The sequence below is a fragment of the Bos indicus x Bos taurus genome, chromosome 8 (genome assembly GCF_003369695.1).
Source record: "Bos indicus x Bos taurus breed Angus x Brahman F1 hybrid chromosome 8, Bos_hybrid_MaternalHap_v2.0, whole genome shotgun sequence".
In the NCBI taxonomy this organism is placed as follows: Eukaryota; Metazoa; Chordata; class Mammalia; order Artiodactyla; family Bovidae; genus Bos; species Bos indicus x Bos taurus.
The window spans coordinates 4,859,938-4,878,198 of NC_040083.1; the positions used below are offsets into that span (position 1 = coordinate 4,859,938).

The 18,261-nt window shown below is 39.6% G+C and overlaps 1 protein-coding gene across 1 annotated transcript in view; it reads left to right on the forward strand.

The window, feature by feature from the left end:
- Positions 1–18,261, forward strand: part of GALNTL6 (polypeptide N-acetylgalactosaminyltransferase like 6) — a 1,496,983-nt gene that overhangs the window by 1,059,850 nt on the left and 418,872 nt on the right. The window lies entirely within an intron of this gene.

Here is an 18,261-nt window from a genome sequence, read left to right on the forward strand (position 1 = left end):
GTCTTCCCCCTTTAACTTCAACTTTTCAAATATTGTGTTGGCTAATAAGTTCATTCATGTTTTTCCATAAGAAGTTACTGAAATGAAGTTACCCAAATGAACTTGTTGGTCAACCCCAACGTTTGAAAAGAAAACTCTTCTTCAATCACTCACATATTCAGTAATTTCCTATATGTGAAAATGTTCTCTGATTATTCACATGACTTGATTGCTTCATTTTTATGCCACCCTCCTCCCTGAATGTCCCTCCACTTGATAAAATGCCCTGTAAAATGATTAGATACGATAAACGTACAAAATTACTCCCTAATCATATAGTGTATCTGAGGAACCCATACTTCTAACACCAGCATTGGTGTAAAAAACATGAATTTCACATTTTTCGAAAAGAATTTTTCAGCCCACCTTTCAAGTACTGTCTTCACCCAATACAACGTTCACTCAGGACTCAATCCTTTTCCTGGCATGGAGACCCTAAGGACTAAGGCATCATAGAGTCACTAACTTATCAGCCGCCACTTGCTCTTATGCAGAACTTCATGATACTACATTAACATCAAATTCACTATTGCAGAAATCATCCTATCATTGGAAGTGATTGATAGTGATAAGTCTGCTATCAATGAGAAAGCTTAACAATGACAATGTTTTAATCATTGATAACTACACACCATCTTATTCAGTAAACAACTGAAAACAGATACTTGTTAGAATTTGTACTGACTGATAATGCCTCAGACACCAAAGATGTCCATGTCATAGTTCTTGGGAATTTGTGAATATGCCTTAGAAAGCAAAGGGAATTTTTTTTCCAAGATTTTTTTGTTGTGGACCAGTTTGGAAGTCTTTATTGAATTTGTTACAATATTGCTTTTATTTTTATGGGTTTTATTGTTTTTTCGGTTCCAAGGCATGTGGGATCCTAGCTCCCCAACCAGAGATCAAACCCACACCCCCTGCATTGGAGGATGAAGTCCTAACCACTGGACCACCAGGAAGTCCCCCAAAGGGACTTTATAAAGATGGTTTTGTTAAGGATCTTGAGATGAGATTAGCCTAGATTACTCAGATAGGCTCCAGGCAATCACAAGAGCCCTTATAAGAGGGAAGATTCTTTGAGAGTCCCTTGGACTGCAAGAAGATCCAACCAGTCAATCCTAAAGGAAATCAGTCCTGAATATTCATTGGAAGGACTGATGCTGAAGCTGAAACTCCAATATTTTGCCACCTGATGTGAACAACTGACTCATTGGAAAAGATCCTGATGCTGGGAAAGATTAATGGCAGGAGGAGAAGGGGACGACAGAGGATGAGATGGTTGGGTGGCATCACCAACTCCATGGGCTTGAGTTTGAGTAAACTCTGGGAGCTGATGATGGACAGGGAAGCCTGGCATGCTGCAGTCCATGGGGTCTCAAAGAGTTGGGTATGACTGAGCAACTGAACTGAACTGAAGAGATCAGGGTCAGGGAAGGCAATGGGGTGATGGAAGCAAAAGTCAGAGTGATGGGGAACCAGAAGACAAGAAGAGCAGGCAGCCTCTAGAATGTAGGAAAAGCAAGGGAATGAATTCCACCATACAGCCTCTAGAAGGGACACAGCCCTGCCAACCCATTTTGGATCTCCAGCTTCCATAACTGTAAGAAAATAAGTTTGTATGGCTTTAAGACATAAATTTATGGCAATTTGTTACCACAGCAATAGGAAACTAACATACTTCTTAGCCAAGTGCTCCTGGTAAAAAATGTGTTCACGTAAGAGGATTCTTGAGTATGGGATAAAAGATGACTTTTATTTATTCTGAAAGACATTTATTGAAGAACATAAGACTTTTTTCCCCTTCTTCCTAATATTTAACTTTTCCCAACCCTGGTAAACCTTTCAGATATTAGATAGTTAAGAAAGTAGTAACATAAATATGCTTTGATTCAGATTTGTCAGGGGTACTTGAACTAGTAGAATATATTTCCAAAAAATTATTGGATCCTAACACCAAAAAACTGAATATATAGTCTTAAATGTTCTTGAAAAGATTTATTTTCTCCATTAATTAATGGCTAATTTTTTCATATAAGTATTCACAAATATTTATTATGCTATTATTAACTCTTCCTAGGCTATTATTATTTCATCCTAAGCTTAGTAAATTTTGGTAATCAAGGATTCAAAACTTTGCATAGAATCATAGAATCATGTCAAATAAGAATCACAAAATTGAGATATTTGTAAATAGTATAAAATGCTATGAGAAATTTACTTTAAGACATTATCTATAGGGGTATTGCATTTCTAGGAGAAGGCGATGGCACCCCACTCCAGTACTCTTGCCTGGAAAATCCCATGGATGGAGGAGCCTGGAAGGCTGCAGTCCATGGGGTCCCTAAGCAATTTCTAGTTTATTAAAATGAAAGCATGGGTATTTAATTTTCCCAAGTAGTCAATAAGACTGCCTGTCAAATTAAAAACATATCAATAAATTTTACAAAGTGATGAAACAATACAGTCATTTAACACCACCGGGCATCCTCACAGACTGCATGAACATTCATCTCAAGAGCAGATTAAAAAGCAACATGACTTACTGTATCATCAGAAATCTGACATGTATACACTGCTATATTTAAAACAGATAACCAATAAGGACTATTGTATAGCACTGCTCAATGTTATGTGGCAGCCTGGATGGGAGGGGAGTGTGGAGGAGAATGGATAATGTGTATAGATGGCTGAATCCCCCTGCTGTCCACCTGAAACTACACAATGCTGTTAACTGGCTATACTCCAATACAAAATTAAAAGTTTTTTAAAAAGGCAGAAAGAAATCTTAAGCTCTGTATCTGGCTGTATTGCTACACACATTCCTGAATCCACTAGAAGTAATCTCTCCATGGCCGTAAGTAGCACTGTTTAGGTTTGTGTGCAGGGAAAAAAAAAAAAACAAAAACTCAGTTCTTCTGCCTCTGTGTCTCCTTAACTGACACTATTACCACACTCAGAATGCTTCAGATAGTGTGTGTGCGCATGCAGGTTTTTCCATATCAAGAAAGTTGGGACACCAGCTGGGTGTACTGCAATCTAACTCCATCCTGACACTGTCTACAAAGATGGCACAGACCCCTCAGGGAAAGGACTCAGTCCTGTAAGACTCCTTCACTGACGATGCCAATGGTGGGTCTCAGGTCTCCAGGTTACCCATCACTTCCATCTGACTTGGCTACAAACTGGAGGTTCCAGTGACCTCCTCCCCAACGGCTTTGATGATTTGCTAGAGTGGCTCACAGAACTCAGGAAAACATTTAAGTTTACCAGTCCGTCAAAGGCTATGATAAAGAACAAGGCCTTCCCTGGTGGCTCAGCAAAAGAATCAAGTTGCTAGTACAGGAGATGTGGGTTCTATCCCTAGATTGGGAAGATCCCCTGGAGAAGGAAAAGGCAACCCACTCCAGTATTCTTACCTGGAGAATCCCATGGACAGAGGACTGGTGGGTTACAGTCCATGGGGTCGCTGAGTCGGACACCACTGCGTGACTAAACAAGAACAAACGATAAAGAACACAGATGAAGAGACCAACAGGACTAGGTCTGGAACGGTTTCAAGGTTGGGGGCTTCTGTCCCCGTGGAATTGGGGTGCATCACTCTCCTGGTACTAGAAACATTCACCGACCTGGAAGCTCTCTGAACCCCATACTATTGGGATTTTTTCGGGGCATCCTCAAGTAGGCATGATCCATTATTAACTCCATTTATAGCCCCTCTCCCCTCTCCAGGGAATGAAGAGGAGGGGCTGAAAATTCAGAGCTTCTAACCATATCTTGTTCTTTCTGGGGACCAGCCCCCATGCAGGAGCCCACCCAAAGTCACCTCATTCAAACAAAAGACACTACTGTCACCTAGGATACGCAAAGAGGCTTAGGAGCTTTGCATCAGGCACAGGGCTGAAGACCAAACATTAGAACAAAAAGCGTTCTTGGTATTCATCACTTAGGAATGCAGTCATAATTCTGAGTACTAGCAGTTAGGGCTTCAACATATAAATTGGGAGCAGGGCACAATTCTGCCCAGAAGATATGGTAACTCCAAAATCTTTATCTCTGATCCAGGCTTCTCTCCTGAAGTCCAGATTCATATATTCAATAGTCAGGACAGCACTATTTGAGTATCTTAGAAACAGCTCAGAGTCATCATGTCCAAAACAGAATCCCTAAAGTCTGTCTGAAAGCTGCTCCACTGGCAGCCATCACAACCTGCTCCGTGTCAGGTCTCATTTGCTCCATTCTACCACCTTGTTATTGCCCTGGTTAAAAAAAATAAACACACACACACAACCATCTTGTTATCAGTCTTGACCCTCCCTTTAATAGCCCACCTCCATTCCACCCACTTCCTAATCATGTGACTCTAGTTTCAAAATATTTTTTGTTGTTCAGTCACCAAACCGTATCCAACTCTATGACTCCATAGACTGTTAGCACATCAGGCTTCCCTGTCCCTCACCATCTCCCGGAGTTTGCCCAAGTTCATGTCCATTATATCAGTGATGCCATCCCACCATCTCATCCTCTGTCAACCTCTTTTATCTTCCTCTTCACAACTACCATCATGAACTGAGCTCCCATCACCCCCTGCCTGGATTCCTGCAGTGCCTTCCTAAGAGGTGCCCTCTCTCTGCACTTGCCTCTTTAGTTTCTGTTATCATCACGTAAGTTAGAGTGATTCTTTTCAGACATAAGCCAGACTACCTTAGGGTCTGCTCAAGACCCTTCAATGGCTGCACATTCCAAATAAAAGCAGAAGTTCCTATAATGGACTACAAGGCCCTGCATGGTCTGGGCTATACTCCATGCCCAGTAACTCTGACCAACTTCTGTTCTCATACTGGTTCATACAACTTCAGCCAAACTGGTCTCCCCCTATTTCTCAAACACCCCAGCCATGCTCTGGTTTAGTGCCTTTGTGCTGGCTACTTTCTCCCTACAGCTCTTTTCTCAGATATCTGCATAGCTAGTTTCATCCATTTCTTCCAGACTTCACTAATATCTCACACCAATGAGACCTTTACTGACAATTCTATTAAATACTGCCCCTGAGCTCTGCCAACCCCACCCCATCACCTTCAACCTGGACTTTCCCACTGTTCCTGGCACTGATTCCCATTTATCATTACCTAATTTATTTCATTATATTTATTCTTGTCTTCCAAAAAGCCTGGAATCACTTTTCCAGTTCCATAGTGCATGGATTTTATTCATCTTCATCAATATATCCAGTGCCTAAGGAAGTGTCTAAGACTACATAGATGCTCAATAAATATATGAATATATGAGAAAATGAATAACAAGTTTCATGCATTTTATTTTCTTGAGCCTCAGGTCATTTATTTCTTAATACAAAGGCAAATTATATAACTTCTGTTGCCCACTCCAACCAGCAAAATTTCACTGAATGATCCTATACATCTTGCTTAGGAAAAAAAATTAATAGTTATATAATAATCCAACTTTATACAATAGATAAATTTTGCTATTTAAAATATTTTTAAAAGATTCTTTTCAAAAAAACAAATTACTGCTGATGCAGTACATAATATTCATGTGGAGCCTCATGATACAGAATTGGGGAGGAACAGTCACCCAAACTGAAGTGTTTGAGGTCTCTGTCAATTGAAGGTCAATGGCAAATGAAGATAAAGCATCTTGAAAATGATCACATAAATCAATAAGCAAATAACTTTGATTGCAAGTATGATTTAATTAATTATAGGGGCACATCTGTTGCATTAATCATGTTAAAATCTGAAAAGAATTTAAATAGAATATGGTAATTTAGGAGACATTGCCTTTAAGTAAACTTTTAAAGAATATATACATACAGATAAAAGTGAAAATCATGTATTTACTGTTTGATGAATTTTTCACAAAATGAATATATTCATGAAACTATGACTCAGACCAAGAATCAGAATATGACCAGCATACCAGAGGTTTCACCAAAGTCATTGTCCAACCACTCCTTCCCCCAACCCCACAGATAACCACTATCCTGACTTCCAATCCCAGTTTCATGTGTTTGTATGTTTTATATATATAATCATGTGTGTACTCTTTAGTGTCTGGCACATTTGTTTACTATTCTTTGTAATATTTATTCATGTTATCGAGTATAATTAGAGTTCATTCATTCTTTGATCTGCACTAGCCCACACTATAGATACACCACCACTTATTTTCATATTGTTGATGGACATTTGGGTTCTTTCTAGGTTAACACTGTAATAAGACAGTGTTGCTGTAAACATTCCTGCACACATCATTTGGTAAACATTTCTCCTGAGCACCAATCCTGAAGTGATCTTCCTAGTTGTAAAGTGTGCTGCTCACCTCCTACAATGATGGTAGGTATGTAAGTTGGTGCAGCCACTATGGTAAACAGTATGTAGGTTCCTCAGAGAACTAAAAATAGAACTACGATATGGTCCAGCAATCCCACTCTTGGCCATATACCCAGACAAAGCTCTAATTCAAAAAAACACATGTACCCCTGTTTTCATAGCAGCACTATTCACAATAGCCAACACATGGAAACAACCTAAATGTCCATCAGAGACATGGATAAAGAAGATGTGATACGTATATACAAGGGAATATTATTTAGCCATAAAAAACAAACTAATGCTGTTTGCAACAACATAGATGGACTTAGAGATTATCATACTAAGTGCAGTAAGCCAGAAAGACAAATACCACTTACACATGGAATCTAAAATATCACACAAATAAAATTGTTTACAAAACAAACAGACTCACAGAGAACAGACTTTTGGTTGCCAGGAGTGGGAGGAGATGAGGGAGAACAATGGACTGGGAATTTAGGGTTGGTAGAAAGCAATGGCACCCCACTCTAGTACTCTTGCCTGGAAAATCCCATGGATGGAGGAGCCTGGTGGGCTGCAGTCCATGGGGTCGCTAAGAGTCGAACACAACTGAGCGACTTCACTTTCACTTTTCACTTTCATGCATTGGAGAAGGAAATGGCAACCCACTCCAGTGTTCTTGCCTTGAGAATCCCAGGGACGGGGGAGCCTGGTGGGCTGCCGTCTATGGGGTCGCACAGAGTCGGACACAACTGAAGCGACTTTGCAGCAGCAGAGCAGCAGCAGATGCAGACTATTACATTTAGAGCAGATACAAAACAAGGTCCTGCTGTTTAGAATGGAAAGGTATGCTGATATGCAATCTTTGTAAATATCTCCAAACTGTTTTGAAGAAAAAAATTTTACCCAAAGATCATGAAGATATTGTCTTATGTTTTCATATACAAACTGTATTGTTTTGCTTTTAACACTTAGGTAGGATTATGATCTGTAAATAATTTGCATATTATATAAAGTAGAAATCCAGGCATATTTCTTTCTATAAAGATGCCTAATTGACCCAGGGTTACTTTTTGAGAAGGTTATCTTTTCTTAAAGAAAGAGTAGCATCTGTTTTTGAAAATGCTGTGACTCTATAAGTGGGAGTATTTTCTAACTCTAATCTGTCCCATATGTTCAATTCCACTTTTTTGAGGGATTCCAGCTTATTTTTCCCCTACTGACGCACAAAAAAGTAAAGGAAATAATACAGGATTAAAACTGTGAAAGTAGTTTATTGGTACAACACATGTACACAGAATATCTGGATAAGAAGACAGCCTACAGTGAGGACACATGTAAATAACGCTCGTTTGTGGCTTCATTTGAATCATTAAAAATGAAAACTCAAACAAAACTTGCAGGAATATCCTTTTGCAACCATTTCCTAAAGTAATGGAAATAAACACAAAAACAAACGAATGGGATCTAATTGAACGTAAAAGGTTTTGCACAGCAAAGGAAGCCATAAACACAACAAAAAAAAACTACAAAATAGGAGAAAATATTTTTGCAAATGATGCAACTGACAAGGGCTAAATTTCCAAAATATACCAACAGCTCATATAATTCAAAATCTAAAAAACAGTCTGATCAAAAAATGGGCAGATCTAAACAGACATTTCTCTAAAGAAGACATACACAGGGCCAAAAGCACATGAAAAGATGCTCAACATCACTAATTATTAGAGAATTGCAAATCAAAACCACAATGAGGTCATCACCTCACACTGATCAGAATGCTGATCATTAAAACGTCTACAAATAGCAAATGCTACAGAGGGTGTGGAGAGAAGGGAACTCTCCTGCACTGTTGGTGCGACTATTAGCTGGTAACAGCCCCTATGGACAACAGTAAGAAGGCTCCTTAAGAAACTAAAAGTAGAGCTACCATATGATCCAGCCATCCCACTCCTGGGCATATATCCAGAGGAAAACACGGTCCAAAAGGATACAATGCACTCCAATGTTCACTGTTTACAGTGAAATATTTATAGCAGCTATGACATGGAAACAACCTAAAATGTCCATCAACACAGGAATGGATGATGAAGATGTGGTACGTATGTATTACACAACTGGTTACACAGCCCTCCATTTGCAGCAACATGAATGGAACTAAAGATCACCATACTAAATGAGGTAAGCCAGAGAAGGGCAAATACTGTATGGCATCCCTTATACATGGAATCTTAAAAATGATACAGCTGAACTTATATACAGATGAGTAATAGATCCACAGACATAGAAAACAAACTTATGGTTACCAAAGGAGAAAGTGGAGAGAAGGATAAATTAGGACTTTGATATTAACATATACACACTACTATATATAAAATGCTGCCTCATAAGTGGAACAATTGTAAACAATCTGCCTGCCAATGCAAGAGATGCAACAGACCTGGGTTTGATCCCTGGGTCCAAAAGATCACCTGAGTAGGAAATAGCAAACCACTCCAGTTTTCTTGCCTGGAAAATTTCATGGACATAAGAGCCTGGCAGGCTACAGTCCATGGGTCACAAAGAGTTGGACATGACTGAGCATGCACACACATCCCTCTATATACATAGAGAGATATTATATATAGATATAGATAATCAGCAAGGACCTAGTATATAGCACAGGGAACTATACTTAGGTTGTAACACAATATTATTACTTTGCCAACAAAGGTCCATCTAGTCAAAGCTATGGTTTTTCCAGTAGTCATGTATGAATGTGAGAGTTGGACTATAAAGAAAGCTGAATGCCAAAGAACTGATACTTTTGAACTGTGGTGTTGGAGAAGACTCTTGAGTGTCCCTTGGACAACAAGGAGATCAAACCAGTTAATCCTAAAGGAAATCAGTCCTGAATACTCACTGGAAGGACTGATGCTAAAGCTGAAGATCCAATCCTTTGGCCACCTGATGCAAAGAACTGACTTATTGGAAAAGGTCCTGATGCTGGGAAAGACTGAAGGGAGGAGGAGAAGGGGGTGACAGAGAATGAGATGATTGGATGGCATCACCAACTCGATGGACATGAGTTTGAGCAAACTCCAGGAGTTGGTGATGGACAGGGAAGCTTGACATGCTGCAGATCATGGGGCCACAAGGAGTCAGACACAACTGAGCAACTGAGCTGAACTGATATGGGAAAAAAAATCTGAAAAAGAATATTATATATGTATATAAACTAAATCACATTGCTGTACACCTGAAACTGATAATATACTGAAATCAACTATACTTGAAGGAAGGAAGGAAAGGAGGAAGAAAAGGCAAACATGCTACACGAGTGCCATTCCAGTAGAATACTATTTATCTGCTCCAGTACCACAAGTCTTAGTATCTATAAATTTATACCATCATTATATGTTGCAATTTAAACCCTCCAATTTATTTTTTATCTTTCAAGACTGTCATGGCCACTCTAGGTATATCATTATAAATTTTCGAAACACCTTTTCATATTCTGCAAAATTTTAAAAGGCTTGGTTTTGACTGTATTAAACCTATAGATAGCTTTGGGGATAACTGGTAGTCCTCTCTAAACTATAAACATATTTATATCTTTACTTTGTCTCAGCAATGTCTTGTAGTTAACAAGTATAGAGGACATCATAACTTTTGTATTTATTCCTAAATAGTTATATTTTAACAACATTGTGAATGGTGTTTGTTTTCTTTTCTACTTGTTGCTAACTTATAGAAATAGTTGATTTTTATTTATTGTCCTTGTATCCAGCTCTGTTTTTTCTTTATAAAGTACCATATTTTTATGTTTAATTTTATGTTATGCATATTTAATGAATATTTTAGTTGATTTTACCATACATATACTAACATGCTTGTAATAAAGTCATTTCTTTTATAAACTGTCTTCATAGACTTTCAAATATCAGAACAACTGTCTTTCAGAAGAAAAAATTCTACAAATTGCTCTTCAACAAATAAAGCTGTGAAATACTATGTTGATAGCTTAAATCAATCACTGTTTCACAACATGCTATTAATAATTAGGAATTCAAATTGCCATTTTAGACTTCCAACAAAAGAACCTTTCTAGTAAATACAAATCTTGACATGAGAAAATTACAAAGAAGAATTACTCTTCATGAGTATTCAAAATCAATTCAAGTTAACTTATCCCTTGGGGAGTAAGGATGACAATGAAAATCAGAATTTTGAGTGATCTCTTACTAGCACAATGATATGTAAGGATGAAACCAGAGCTCTAAACCCACCCTGAAGAGGCTTCACCGGTGGGGCCAAGTCAGGAGGAATTTCAGTTCACTTCAGTTCCTCAGTTGTGTCCTACTCTTTGTGACCCCATGTAACCCCATGGACTGCAGCACACCAGGCTTCCCGGTCCATCACAAATTCCCAGAGCTTGCTCAAACTCATGTACATCAAATCAGTGATGCCATCCAACCATCTCATCCTCTGTCATCCCCTTGTCCTCCTGCCTTCAATCTTTGCCAGCATTAGGTCATTTCCAATGAGTCAGTTCTTCACATCAGGTGGCCAAAGCACTGGAACTTCAGCTTCAGCATCAGTCCTTCCAATGAATATTCAGGACTTATTTCCTTTAGGATGGACTGGTTGGATCTCCTTGCAGTCCAAGGGACTCTCAAGAGTCTTCTCCAACACCACAGTTCAAAAGCATCAATTCTTTGGTGCTCAGCTTTCTTCACAGTCCAACTCTCACATCCATCCATGACCACTGGAAAAACCATAGCCTTGACTAGATGGACCTTTGTTCTCAAAGTAATGTCTCCACGTTTTAACATGCTGTCTAGGTTGGTCATAACTTTTCCTCCAAGGAGCAAGTGTCTTTTAATTTCATGGCTGCAGTCACCATCGGCAGTGATTTTGGAGCCCTCCAAAATAAAGGCTGTCACTGTTTCCACTGTTTCCCCATCTATTTCCCATGAAGTGATGGGATTGGATGCCATGATCTTAGTTTTCTGAATGTTGAGTTTTAAGCCAACTTTTCACTCTCCTCTTTCACTATTATCAAGAGGCTCTTTTGTTCTTCACTTTCTGCCATACGGGTGGTGTCATCTGCATATCTGAGGTTATTGATATTTCTCCCGGCAATCTTGATTCCAGCTTGAGCTTCTTCCAGCCCAGTGTTTCTCATGATGTACTCTGCATATTAGTTAAATAAGCAGGGTGAAAATATATAGCCTTGACGTACTTCTTTCTCGATTTGGAACCAGTCTGTTGTTCCATGTCCAGTTCTAACTGTTGCTTCCTGACCTGCATACAGATTTCTCAGGAGGCAGGTGAAGTGGTCTGGTATTCCCATCTCTTTAAGAATTTTCCACAGTTTGCTGCGATTCACACAGTCAAAGGCTTTGACATATTCAATAAAGCAGAAGTAGATGTTTTTCTGGAACTCTCTTGCTTTTTCCATGATCCAGCAGATGTTGGCAATTTGATCTCTGGTTCCTCTGCCTTTTCTAAATCCAGCTTGAACATCTGGAAGTTCACAGTTCATGTACTGTTGAAGCCTGGCTTGGAGAATTTTGAGCATTACTTTGCTAATGTTTGAGATGAGTGCAATTGTGCAGTAGTTTGAATATTCTTTGGCATTGTGTTTCTTTGAGATTGGAATGAAAACTGACCTTTTCCAGTCCTGTGGCCACTGCTAAGTTTTCCAAATTTGCGGCATAGTGACTGCAGCACTTTCACAGCATTATCTTTTAGGATTTGGAATAGCTCAACTGGAATTCCATCACCTCCACTAGCTTTGTTCATAGTGATACTTCCTAAGGCCCACTTGGCTTCACATTCCAGGATCTCTGGCTGGACTTAACCCTTGTTTAATCACAACACAAGGTATTCTCAGGGGACATCTGGGTATTCAGGGTTAATCATTTTCAATTATTCCCAGTTTTACCCACTTCCACCCAGACCTAAAGTGCCAGGTAGGTTTTACAAGAATCATGTCTGGTGCGGGGCTTCAGGTGGCAGAGCAGAATCAGAAATTCCCTCTGGCTTTGCAATATGTTCCCTAAAATGTAATATAAAAGAAACGGATCACAGCTAAACCTCAGGTCTGATTACAAAATGACTCGGAGTCTTCATTAATTTCATCACAGGCCAAAGGTTTCTTGAATTTCTACTCATCCTCTTCACATCACCACTGGGGGGTGGGAGAGGTTAGGGCAGGGGAGGAGACTCCGTGTATACACTTCTCTCCATGCCCTGGTAAAAGTGGTGGGTCTTTCATTCCATGCTGAGCCTCACTCTAATATTTCAGAAGTGAAGCATTCCTCCTGTTTTACAAACTGATTTCTCAGCAAACCCTGTCTGGTCTGCTAGAGCTTCATGGTTACTCTAGCTGTATAACTTCAAATGCATTGCCTAAAAGCTAATAAAGCTGGTGGGCTTCCCTGGTGGCTCACTGGTAGAGAATCCACCTGCCAATGCAAGAGATGTGAGTTCCATTCCTGGGTCAGGAAGAGCTCCTGGAGAAGGAAATGGCAACCCACTCCCATATACTTGCCTGGGAAATCCCATGGACAGAGGAGCCTGGAGAACTATAGTCCATGGGGTCACACAACTGAGCAACTGAACAAACACAACAAAAATTGTTCCATATATGCATTTCAGTAGCCTGAACCACGGACATCATCATCTTGTGTGTATTAACTCAGGAGAGTTGTCTGACTTTTAACTGTAGATTCAGTGACTAAACAATGATAATAATGCTGAGCACCCCTTTTTCCACCACAGTTCCAGGATATATAACAAAGATTTCACAAACTGACTCATGAAAAAAAAAAAAAAAAACCCAGATCACTTCTTCCTGATCCTTTTTTCAAGGAAGTGTTTTTTCCCTGATTACTGAAAAGTAATCTTGATGCACAGAAGCAGCAACAGGATTATTTATTGAATGTACCCTAGATGTCATACACTTGTCAGGGAAATGCCCATTGTTCAATATCTGAAACAAAGGCTATGGTCACTTCTTGTCAGGCAAAGACTATGAGACTGTTTATGAGCAAACAGCTTATCTTACTGGGTTGGGGAAGTTCTTGCTCTGAGATTGGTGAATTTCTGGAAGTGGGTGTGTCTAGGGACTGATAGCCATCTGTGTAGCTGGGTTACTACAGGCAAACTGGCTGACTTACTGACTTCTAGGAGCTGAGTTACTAAGTCACATTGTTGCTCTTCAGTCACTAAATCCTGTCCAACTCTTTGTGACCCCATGGACTGCAGCATGCCAGCCTTCCCTATCCATCACTAACTTCTGGAGCTTGCTCAAACCCATGTCCATTGAGTCAGTGATGCCATCCAATCATCTCATCCTCTGTCGCCCCCTTCTCCTCCTGCCCTCAATCTTTCCCAGCATCAGGGTCTTTTCTAAGTGACCTAGTTGCTGCTAATTGACATTAAGAAGCATGAGGCTATCACACTGATCAGTCAAGTTTCAGAAATTCAGTTGGAAAATGAGTTGTCATTTATCAGTGAGGATAAGTTTAAAATGTTATATGTCATTTATGTGTTTTATTTCACAAAATCCTAAGAATATAAGTCAAAGTTTTCAGTTTATACGTGGAAAGATTAAAGTTTAGCCCATCTAAGTCGTGTGACTCATAAAACTAGGACTAAGATTTAAACGAGGATTTCAAACAATTTTACAATTAGTATTAGAATAGTCTTAAAGCTAGGATTAAAATCATTTTAACTCTGAAAGAACGTGAACTTATTGGAATCCTGTGTCTCTGTTCATTCAGTAAACTATACCTACATGCTGAATCATCGTGGAGGACGATGCTACAAGCTAAGCATACAGAACAGACAAATGCTTGTCCTCTTCAGCTGACATGCATGCTGTCTTCCACTGATATTTGAATTCTGCCCTTTCCTCTTGCCTACTTCAAGATGTCCTCTGGTAAATAACCAACAGAATTAGGTCATTCTTTTCCAAGTCACTGGTCATTAACTTTTTGTCTTCACTGGGGGCCTGGCCTTTACTTTTCCCCTCATCCCTGGAAAATCAGATTTACACATTGTGGCTGCACTTAGCTTAGCCAGCCAAAGAAGATGGAAATTACAGCTCCAAGTTCTAATTGAGTGATTGGCAATTTTCTAAGAGCAATTTGACACCCATTTTTCAGGTGCACCAAATGTTTATTTTTACCCTGTGCTTTAATATGAGCTACATCTTTTTGCCCCAGAAAACTTGACAGAAGGTGTTAACTTGTATTCAAATCCAAAGTTTATGTTACAAGTCACATTCTCAAATTAGTTTATTCTGAACAAACAGAGAAGAAAACCTCAATGAATGGCAGTTTGAGATGCTCAAGTGTCACTTAAAGAAGTGTGTTTTATAAAAAGGGCCGGGGGAAGAGGGTAAAGCAATTTCACATGGATTATAGTAGTCATGGGTGGGTATGCAGCCTTCCAGCTCCCAGGTTGAAGGCAATCGTAAATGAAACCTTTAGAGACAACATTCAAAGCATTAAACTAACTGATTAGGTTGAGGAAACAAACATAAAATTCATTTTAAAAAGAAAACTGCCTTAATAAAAAAAGTGACTTAACTAATTATCCAGTGATGATGTGTTCTTTGTTTAAAAAATTCACAAATGGCTCAGAGATGATAAAGAAACTGTAGCGTTGTATGTGTCTGAAGAATGCCTATAATTGTTTCCTGGATAATTAGAAACAATGCAGTTCTTGTAAAGTGTTGCTTTATCTATTAAGTGATTTATATAATTATATGCACTTAGTTCAGTCGCTCAGTCGTGTCCGACTCTTTGCAACCCCATGAATCGCAGCACACCAGGCCTCCCTGTCCATCACCAACTCCCGGAGTTCACCCAGACTCACGTCCATCAAGTCAGTGATGCCATCCAGCCATCTCACCCTCTGTCGTCCCCTTCTCCTCCTGCCCTCAATCCCTCCCAGCATCAGAGTCTTGCCCAATGAGTCAAATCTTCGCATAAGGTGGCCAAAGTACTGGAGTTTCAGCTTTAGCATCATTCCTTCCAAAGAAATCCCAGGGCTGATCTCCTTCAGAATGGACTGGTTGGATCTCCTTGCAGTCCAAGGGACTCTCAAGAGTCTTCTCCAACACCATAGTTCAAAATCATCAATGCTTCGGCGCTCAGTTTTCTTCACCGTCCAACTCTCACATCCATACATGACCACAGGAAAAACCATAGCCTTGACTAGATGGACCTTCGTTGGCAAAGTAATGTCTCTGCTTTTGAATATGCCATCTAGGTTGGTCATAACTGCACTACATGAATTAAATACTGAGAGTAGATGTGTGGTTATTTCAAATGTATTGCTAAGAATCTATGTTTTTAAGTTAACAAAATGAAACATTTATTTGGCAAAACAGGATGGTCTTATTGGAGAAGTAAATGGCTACCCACTCCAGCATTCTTGCCTAGAGAGCTACAGTCCATGGAGTCACAAAGAGTCGGACATGACTGAGCAACTGAGCATGCACATACATACTATTGCCAGGATGAACATATATTTGACCATATTGTATATATTTTTATTTTATAAATTAAAGGCTTTTAGGTAAACTGCTTTACTAGGCACAGTCAGGTTCTGTACAAAGCACGCCGACACAACTTACTGTCTAGCCTGAGACCTGCCACAGAAGTAAAGACGTTTGTAGAGCATTCCTGCTGTGTAACATTGTACAGGCAGTAGTGATCAAGACCAACCCCAAGAAAAAGAAATGCAAAAAGGCAAAATGGCTGTCTGAGGAGGCCTTACAAATAGCTGAGAAAAGAAGAGAAGTGAAAAGCAAAGGAGAAAAGGAAAGACACACCCATTTGAATGCAGAGTTCCAAAAATAAGAAAGCCTTCCTAAGTGATAAATGCAAAGAAATAGAGGAAAACAATAGAATAGGAAAGACTAGAGATCTCTTCAAGAAAATCAGAGATACCAAGGGTATATTTCATGCAAAGATGGGCTCAATAAAGGACAGAAATGGTATGGACCTAACAGAAGCAGAAGATATTAAGAAGAGGTTGCAAGAAGACACAGAAGAACTGTACAAAAAAGATTTTCATGACCCAGATAATCACGATGGTGTGATCACTCACCTAGAGCCAGAAATCCTGGAATGCAAAGTCAAGTGAGCCATAGGAAGCATCACTATGAACAAAGCTAGTTGAGCTATTTCAAATCCTAAAATATGATCTTGTGAAAGTGATGCACTCAATATGCCAGCAAATTTGGAAAACTCAGCAGTGCCCACAGGACTGGAAAAGGTCAGTTTCATTCTAATCTCAAAGAAAGGCAATGCCAAAGAATGTGCAAACTACCACACAATTACACTCATCTCACATGCTAGTAAAGTAATGCTCAAAATTCTCCAAGCCAGGCTTCAGCAATATGTGAACTGTGAACTTCCAGATGTTCAAGCTAGATTTAGAAAAGGCAGAGGAACCAGAGATCAAATTGCCAACATCCATTGGATCATCAAAAAAGCAGGAGAGTTCTAGAAAAACATCTATTTCTGCTTTATTGACTATGCCAAAGCCTTTGACTGTGTGGATCACAGCAAACTGTGGAAAATTCTTAAAGAGATGGGAATACCAGACCACCTCACCTGCCTTCTGAGAAATGTGTATGCAGGTCAAGAAGCAACAGTCAGAACTAGACATGGAACAATAGACTGGTTCCAAATAGGGAAAGGAGTACATCAAGGCTGTATATTTCCACCCTGCTTATTTAACTTATATACAGAGTACATCATGAGAAATTCTGGACTGGATGAAGCATGAGCTGGAATCAAAATTGCTGAAAGAAATATCAATAACCTCAGATATGCAAATCACACCACGCTTATGGCAGAAAGCAAAGAAAAACTAAAGAGTTTCTTGATGAGAGTACAAGAGGAGAGTGAAAAAGTTGGCTTAAAACTCAACATTTAGGAAACTAAGATCATGGCATCTAGTTCTATCCCTTCATGGCAAATACATGAGGAAACAATGGAAACAGTGACAGACTTTATTTTGGGGGGCTCCAAAATCACTGCAAATGATGACTGCAGCCATGAAATTAAAAGACACTTGCTCCTTGGAAGAAAAGTTATGACTAAACTAGACAGCATATTAAGAAGCAGAGACATTACTTTGCCAACAAAGGTCCATCTAGTCAAAGCTATTGTTTTTCCAGTAGGCATGCATGGATGTGAGAGTTGGACTATATAAAGAAAGCTGAGTGCTGAAGAATTGATGCTTTTGAACTGTGGTTGGAGAAGACTCTTGAGAGTCCCTTGGCCTGCAAGGAGATCCAACCAGTCCATCCTGAAGGAAATCAGTCCTGAATATTCATTGGAAGGACTGATGTTGAAGCTGAAACTCCTATACTTTGGTCACCTGATGGGAAGAACTGACTTATTTGAAAAAAACCCTGATGCTGGGAAAGATTGAAGGCGGGAGAAGAAGGGGATGACAGAGAATGAGATAGTTGTATGGCATCACCAACTTGGTGGACATGAGTCTGAGTAATCTCCAGGAGTTGGTGATGGACAGGGAAGACTGGCGTGCTGTGGTCCATGGGGTCGCAAAGAGTCAGACATGACTGAGTGCCTGAACTGAACTGATAGCTCATTTACTCTGCTGCACAGCAGAAACTAACAACATTTTAAAGCAACTATACTGCAATAAAAATTACTTTAAAAAGAAATTATATAAAGTCAAAAAAAAAAAAAAAAAAAACCTCATGATTCCCATGATTAAGTCTCAAACTTAAAGTTTTCATACTCTAAACCGAAGCTCTGTCTTGATGTTTATCTCTGAGCCCATTTGGGTTCACCCAACTCATATTCAGATCAGGGCCAGCAGGGTTAAGGGGACACCCCTGCTCCCCTCTCCA